Source organism: Trichosurus vulpecula, chromosome 6 (genome assembly GCF_011100635.1).
Source record: "Trichosurus vulpecula isolate mTriVul1 chromosome 6, mTriVul1.pri, whole genome shotgun sequence".
NCBI lineage: Eukaryota > Metazoa > Chordata > Mammalia > Diprotodontia > Phalangeridae > Trichosurus > Trichosurus vulpecula.
Window position 1 is genome coordinate 13,907,918 of NC_050578.1, and position 7,711 is coordinate 13,915,628.

Genomic DNA, 7,711 nt, shown 5'->3' on the forward strand with positions numbered 1-7,711 from the left:
AAACAGCAGCAACTTCGGACGAACGAATTTACCAGATTGCCCCTGACTCAGAAGGGGCAAGCAGGGAAGGCAGTTTCTCTCTCCCGTTCCCCTCCACTGAGAGCCGGACCACTTCCACGAGCTGGATCCTGTAGGTCCCGCAGCCCAGCCCTGAGGGAGGGAGGCACAGAGACTCTGGGGAGAGGAGTCCGGCTGGACTGGACGAGTCTCAGAGGCCGCGGGAGGGGAATCTACCAGTCACAGTGAAATCACCTCCATCCGATTCTCCCCTCCCCCTCTCTTCTTCCCTCTCCCCTCCCCCCGCCAGACCCCCCGGGTTTGATTCTTGGGTCTTTTTTTTTTTCTTTAATGCTTGGGGGGTGGGGGATTTGTTTGTTTCTGTCTGTCCTTGAATGTGACTTTTCCCTGCGAGGAACTCGTTCCCCGTTGCTCTTCTCCCTGCTTGGATCTGTGGCCTTTCAGAGCGATCTCGGCGCATCCATTTTCTTTGGCCCCTTTCTTGCGTCCTGAGGCTCAGAAGGCGCCGGGGGCGCAACCGCTCCTCCCGGTGGCCGGGCGCTTGATTCCGGCTGGCTAGGCCTGGGTTGTCTGGCTGCTGGGTCGAGCTAGCGATCCTCAGTCAGAGGCAGCGGCGGCAGCGGTGAGAGTTTCGGTGGCGACTTCCCTGGGCTGGTGGCCGTGCCTGGAACAAGTCGATTTTCCCAGCAAGAACTCCATGTACAGCTACATCTTTAGGGCAGCTCGGGTTAATATATGTCGTCAGAGGCTGTCCACGCCAATCGCAGCGAGGCAGGGGCGGTGCCTTGGACTCTCAGCAATAAAACTTTTTGATGTTCACGTTGCTAATTGCTGAAGTCCTCTGTTAGGATTGGCTACCCTTTCATATCCATAAGATAATTAAAACGAAGGAGGATTTTTTTAAACTTTTTTTTTAATCAGCCAATGGTTAATGCAAGAGTTTAGCAGATGCTTTGCTATAAAAAAAATCTTAAAAATCTTCTAAACTAACCGGATCTTCTCAAACCAGGTATAGTATCATTTCCCTTTATTGTCATTATTACTATTTTCTGTTTAAGAACACAGCACGGATACTGATTTTCAGGGTTTTAAAAAATGGATTAAAAAAATAAAAGGAGACCTCTCCATACATTTTTCCTGCTGTCATTGGAGTAGCACAATAACAGTTTTGTGCCGGCCCCAGGACCAAGCTTAGTCTAGGTTTTTATTGATACTTTCATATGTATTACATATATATGCATATATATATGTATATGTATATATGCATACAGCCGATGCGGCTAGGAAAAGTCTTCACTTTCTCGTCCCGAAGCCCAGAGCTGCTGTTAAGGGAGGAGGCTTGGGGAGGGGGCTACAGCATCTGACAGAGTAGTTCCTTTCCTAACCAATCTCCCATTAATTAAACTAAAGTCTTGAAAGGGAAGGGTAATTTTGTGAGCATCGCCGTCAAGGACTGACTGCGGAGTCAAAAGGTTGTGATATCCTCGTTTTTGATTAGGGTTATGGTTAATGTAACGATTGTCACTATTCTTGCAGGGAACACCAAGACCCCCAAATGGTTTTCCTCCAGCTTGCGGAATCTTAAAAACCCGGCACCTCGTTCCCTCCGAATCAGTGGTGTGGCCGATATCGGTTTTCTGCTATTTTAACTAGCCTGTTTGGTGAGTAACTGAATATTTTTTACAGCGTGTTCAGAGCTTATTTTCCAGTTTTTACGAACAAACATATAAATATATCTCTGCATTCCTGTCTCACCCATAAAAGCAGGCATCTGTGGAAACCAGGTTTAGTTATCGAAGGGGAATCATTAAACCCCAGTTTAACAGCCAGGCCGGATGAGAGCCAGTAGATGTTTGGATATTTAGGCTGGGTGATCTCAGACGCATCATAACGGGAAAATGGCTCTCCAGTTCTTATTCACTGGAGCTCACCGGTAGCTTGCTGGAGGGCACCTTGAGCCAAGACTCCGCGGTCATCTTTTAAAAAGGAACAGGATAACAGCAATGAAAATAGCTAATACCAGTCCTGGGTTGGCTTGGCTCCGAGACAGGCAAGGACTTGGATTTGGTGTATATTGAAATCCAGTACAGTATAGTTCTGTGCGGACAAGGGTGTCAACAGGAGCGTGCGGGCCATAAATGGGAGAGAGCCAGGGAGAGAGGCTGGAGCAGACAAAGAAACTCTGAGCCCAAGTTCTGCCAAGGCTCAGAGAGAAAGGCGATGTCGCTGGGGAGAGCCATGAAGGGCAGATCTCTTGGTGGGTAAATAACAGAAGAAGTGGCGCTGGGGCAGAGAAATGTTTTTATCAGTAGATGAAGACCCCCTGGAATAAGGGATTTTATTAATTTATTCAATCCACAGTGATCTCATAATGTCATTACTGTAGAGCTGCAGGACTCTCAGAGAATATGCAGTTTTAAGCTCCAGTGTTATCGTTGGTGTGACCTATTTTCCTATCAAAACAAGGGACCCTCATGGCGAAGCTGGCCGAACTTAAAGCGAGGGCACCGTGGCGAGGCTAACAGGAGGTTTAGGTTCACCCTACCTACTCCGGCACGGCGTTGGGTTTCCAGCTGATTTGACTTCCACTTGAGCATCGAAAGGAAGGAGCCACCAACTCCAGATCACCTTTCCCAGATTCCCGGATAATGCCAGGTTTCACTTTACTGGTTTGATTCTACGCAAAGAGAATAAACTCTCTCTTGCCGTGAAGGCCTAGAAGTTGAATGCATATTTGCATAAACGCCCACTTACCCTGAGGGCCAAACTTTCCTAGAAGTCCGAATTACAGGGCCTAAAGGGAGAGAGATGATGTATTCGTGAAACCAGGTTCTTGGGAACCCATATTATCCCACACTTTCCCACTACCTTCAACCCCCCAAAAATAGAAAAAGAGAAAGAAAAGTAATACCCCAAATCCAAAACCAAACTCAGCAACAATTTAGGCAAGTCTTCAGTTCCATCTTTAAGATGTAAATACTCTTTAAAAGGCTAGCACCCAAAGAGGTCTCTCTGGTTTCCAGTTGCCTCATCAAGGGAACAAAGCTGGTAGTGTAGTCAGCCCGCATTGTGTATTGGTTCACGGGAGAGGCAAACACAGAATGCATAAATACTAAGCCTTCCACAGACTGACATCTGATATATTTCTTAAAATGTCTGTGTTTATAAAAACATGTCCAGGGCAAGCAAGCAGGTAGATGAAGCAAGATGTTGTTTGAACTGGGCCAGGAGCAGATGAGAACTGAGGAAAAGTCGAATACTGGGCAACATTCTGGCTGGTTGGATGCAGAGTTTTGGGGGTGAAGAGGAGGTAGAAACCCTTTTTTACCGAGGCTAAAATGGGTTAGAGAGACCGCTTTGGCCACAGGGATGCAATTTATTCTTAAAAGCAAAGCCTCAGGAGCTTTCCATTATAGAGTTTTTCTGACTTTATTTTTAACTAAGAAAAAAGCAGCGGTAAACCACTACCACTGTGCAGATAGGATCTCAAGTGATGAAAGAAACGAAAAACATGAGGCAGAGCATCAGTAGAGTTTAATAATAAGTGGTACCAAAGGGTCCCCAGGATTCCAGCACGTCAGAGGCTTTTGAAACCTAGACCCAGATCCTTCAGCCTCAGTGAGAAGCGGGTCCATCAGGTTGAGGTGGCATGAGATAGAGAAAAAAAATCAAGAAAAGATTTTTGTATTCTCAACTAAATTAGTTGACTAAAATTTAGGCTCTACGGTATCCTCTTTGCTGCAATCCCTGTGAAGACCTATATTGAGAGAGAAAGTAAAAGGCTTTTCTTTGCCTTTTCTCTTTTCCCCTTTTTCCTCTTTATAAAAATCTGTCTGCCCACCCTCTTCCCTTCTTTCAATTTTTCTATAAGGAATTGACCACAGTGGTAAGATAGAAGCTAACTCTATTATCTATGTTTCCTGTTCAGATGGCCTAGGTACTACTCAGTTCCCCAAGTGGATACACCAGCACTTAATGGTGAGGGCATGAAGAAGGTGTTGGTGAGGTGGGCAGGAGGGATAGAGAAAGAAAGGAGGACGGGTGCTTCTGTACAAAAATTAAAAAAAAAATCTCTTCCCTCTTTCTTTTTGTTGTTGCAGTGAAGCATTACTTCATAGCAGTTATTATCTCAGTATCCACCTTTTCCCACCCAGACCATGGTCATCAGAAATCTGGAGGAAGACTGCCATCTTGGATGCATGTGAATCAGGCAAGAAAAAGCTCGGTAGTGAGAATTGCTCCATATGGGTGACTGGTATTGGACTGAGAAGTTTAGCTAGAAGATCTAATGCCTAGGGTCTCATTCTTAGGGAAGGTACCTTGGAGAATCTTCTCTTTCTTCCAAACCCTTCTGCTAACAGAGACAACAAATCTGCCATTTAACTCCCCATCATCCCGACAGCCTCTACACTAAAGCCTGCATCCCTGAGAATCAGCCATAGCTTTTGATAGGTTTTTATTATTCTAGAACAATTGTCTTCATTCAGTTCATCTGATAAACTGACTGATTGTTGTTCCTCTCCTCCTCCCCAACAAACAGGCACAAACTTTTTTTTGAGCTGAGGTTACTTGTCTTTTTTTCAACCCACCTACATACATGGAAGGGATTCAAAATGTGTTGGGAGAGGCTGAACATTGTAAGAGTTTGGTCTTTGTGGGGTACTATTTCTTAAAAATCAGTTGGATCCAGCCCTTATATTTTAAAGAAAAACTGGAACGTGTTTTGTGGGGGAAAATAGAGCTCCTTTTCTTATATTTATGATTGAAAGCAAAGCATGTCTCTATCTTATGTTTTGTGCAGGATAATTCAAAATAAACTGGACCACAAAGAGGAATCAAAAGAATCAGGCCAGATGGACCATAAATTCATGTTTTGTGTTGATGGGATTACATCTCAATTTCCTTTGTCATCTTTTCCAAATCTAATTTCAAATTTTCCAAACCATCACATGAGAAACGACTTTGACCTTGCTTTCAAGCTTCCATAATGTCTTAGGATAAAGTGGACTCTAAGAAACTTCTCTGATTAAGCATGAAACTGGGGAGCTGTGTGGAGAACACAAACTGTTCTGTAAAGAGATGGGATATTTGGGTTTCAGGCTTCAGAAGCATTGCTCAGATGACATGGAACCACTCAGGTGGTTGCTTACCAACTAGGTCTTTCTCTGTCTCTGTTTCTCTATGTTTCTTCTTTCTCATGAAAATTGACTTAATAGCTACTAACTGCCAATACCACAGTTCTGAGACTTTTAGGGAATTTGAAACAGTGAAAACTTGTCTAAAGAAAAGCTAGTTATCATCTCTGCACTGGTTGTTTTTTCCCCATTTTTTAAATGGAAATGATCACAGGTAGAAACTAAATTAGTTTTATTTTGTTATCTTTTTACTGCCACTCTAAGAATCAGGCCTCTCTTTCAAGACTGGGAGGGGGTAATTTATGTAACTACCATTGTTTTATTCCATTTTAAGCAAGATAGCTTGTTTCCCCCCTATATTTGGAGGGTGGAGTGTATATTAACAGAACAAGGACTAGAGGTAGGTAAGTTCTGTGACTGCCTAGGGCTCAGCAGGCAGAGGAGCATAAAGAGGAATGCCATTTTATATGACTTTTAAAATGCATATAATTTTAATACCAGAAAATTTCACTGCCAACGACACCTGGATTTTTACTTTGTGTTAAATCAAGTTTCCTACGCTAGACTGAAGATCTTATGATCAACAGTTACATACAGGGGGCGCAGTTTTCAAACCAAGGTTTGCTACTGATGGGTGGAGTAATTTTTGTAAGATATCCAAGTTCCACAAATGTCCAAGCGTGGTTCTGAGCTGGAGAGTGGGAGTGCATGGGGGGTGGGGATGGGTAAGACTGAGGGTAATAGTAGAAAGGCCCCTCCCTCCTCTTTCCCCCAGTGTTCTGACTTGTCCATAGAGAGGGAGCTTTCCTTGGGTGGGTGTCAGTGGCATTGATAGAATGGGGGCAGACGTAGGTCCTTCAATTCATTTCTGTTCCTGAAACTTTAAACTCATTATAGGAGTCATCGATTACTTTGAGTTTAAATTCCTTTCCTCCAGATTATCTCTGAGGTCTGTGCTTTCCCGCAGTGTTTGGATTTGTAGAGTCCAGCCAGTCATAGAACCTGAGGCTGAATGTACCCAAGTGAGAAGCAATAGAGTCATTATTTAAAACAAAAAAAAATCAAAGAATTATCTTAATATAAATTCTCCTTCTGAAGATTTCCCTTCCACCTTCTACGAATGCTAAAAATTAGACCACCAGACAATCTTAAACACACACTTTTGCTAGGGGTAGATCTTTTTAAGAGAGGAGAGAAATGCCTCAAATTTCTTTCGTTTGTGCTAGGGAAAATAAGGCCCATGGCGACCAGAGAGGACGGGTCTACACTGACTTTAACAAGGGGTAAGCAATGTGATCTTTCCTACACCTCTGTAGGTACTCTCTAGAGCGAATGAAAACGTAACTGAAGTAAACTGACATTTTTGCTACTTACACCCTTCAAGGGCTTGCCCACTCTGGTTTGAAGCATGACACCAGCAAGGGCAATATTTACCTCCTGTCAGGAGGAAACCACTAGAAGTTTGATTGAGGAAGTAGTTGTGATTTTGCAAACACACCGTTTATCTGTCGAAAGTAGCGGGTTTCAATTAGATTTCGGCGCAGACTCCATGGCAATATTCATTTAAAAGAGAAGCACACTTAAACGCGGGAGCCTTGCAAGAGCAACGTGAATAACGGAGCCAGCATGCTTCTAACTACCGAACTTGGGGTCGCATTTACATTTCTAGTTCCCAAGCATTGCCTGCAGTCCTGAGGAATTGTGTTTTGCAGCCTTCTTTGTAATTCTACGTGGATGGGATTTCTACGCACAGTTTTCTTGCAAACATTTATTTTCTTGCACGTTATAGAGGACTTCCTGTACAGAAAAACGACTTTAGACAGGGTTGTTAGGTTTCAAGTTAACAAAAAGAAACACTTTTATTGTCAATATTAATGGAAAAGCTCGATTTTTTTTTACGAGTTTGGTTTTAGCAGCGTGCATAGATCAAAAGCAGCCTGGTTTGATTTCCAAATATTCTCTGGAGCTTAGACAATTACCTGTAATTTTGCTTTCAAAGACACAACACAAAAATGTTAGTTACGTAAATGTTAATGCCATTGCGGGGTGAGGGTAGGGGCGGGCAGAACCCTCTACCTGTTTCTGCAGCGTCAGATTCTAATAAACTTTTCCCACGGAACCACAGAGTTCAGTTTTTAAAGGCAGCCTTCTAATTGAGAAAATCTTGTGACCGGTTTATTGACAATTGCACCCGGCTCCTTATCCTGTAGCTGTATATATCCCACTATCTTCTCATGGACCCAAAGGTAATGGATCTGGCTGAGTGAGGTCTTTTTGGTAATTTGGATACACCAAGTCTCCAGTTAATGACATATAATCAGCCTTTGGGTCATTTGGTCATTCTCTTATTACAAACCCCTCCTGCTCTCTCTGATCTCCTTTCAAACTAAATTTCACACAAACAAATAAAGCAAGACAGGGACAAGTCCTTAAAAAAAGGGAGAAATATTAGAAATGCCTGATATAGAACTCCAAACACGGAAAGGAAAACTCAAAGAGAATAGGAAAGAACATCTTATCAAAAAGAGCATGTTGTGTACAAAACATTAAAAGAAAAT

The 7,711-nt window shown here is 43.1% G+C and overlaps 1 long non-coding RNA gene across 2 annotated transcripts; it reads left to right on the forward strand.

Moving 5' to 3' along the window:
* Window positions 1-867: 867 nt before the first annotated feature.
* Window positions 868-7,272, forward strand: LOC118854403. Of its 2 annotated transcripts, XR_005010716.1 has the most exons (6): window positions 868-1,027; window positions 1,555-1,679; window positions 2,485-2,673; window positions 3,947-3,996; window positions 4,119-4,243; window positions 4,820-7,272. It is a non-coding gene; the product is annotated as an uncharacterized LOC118854403 (long non-coding RNA). The 2 variants fall into 2 exon arrangements; XR_005010717.1 differs by lacking the exon at window positions 2,485-2,673.
* The last annotated feature ends 439 nt before the right edge of the window (window positions 7,273-7,711 follow it).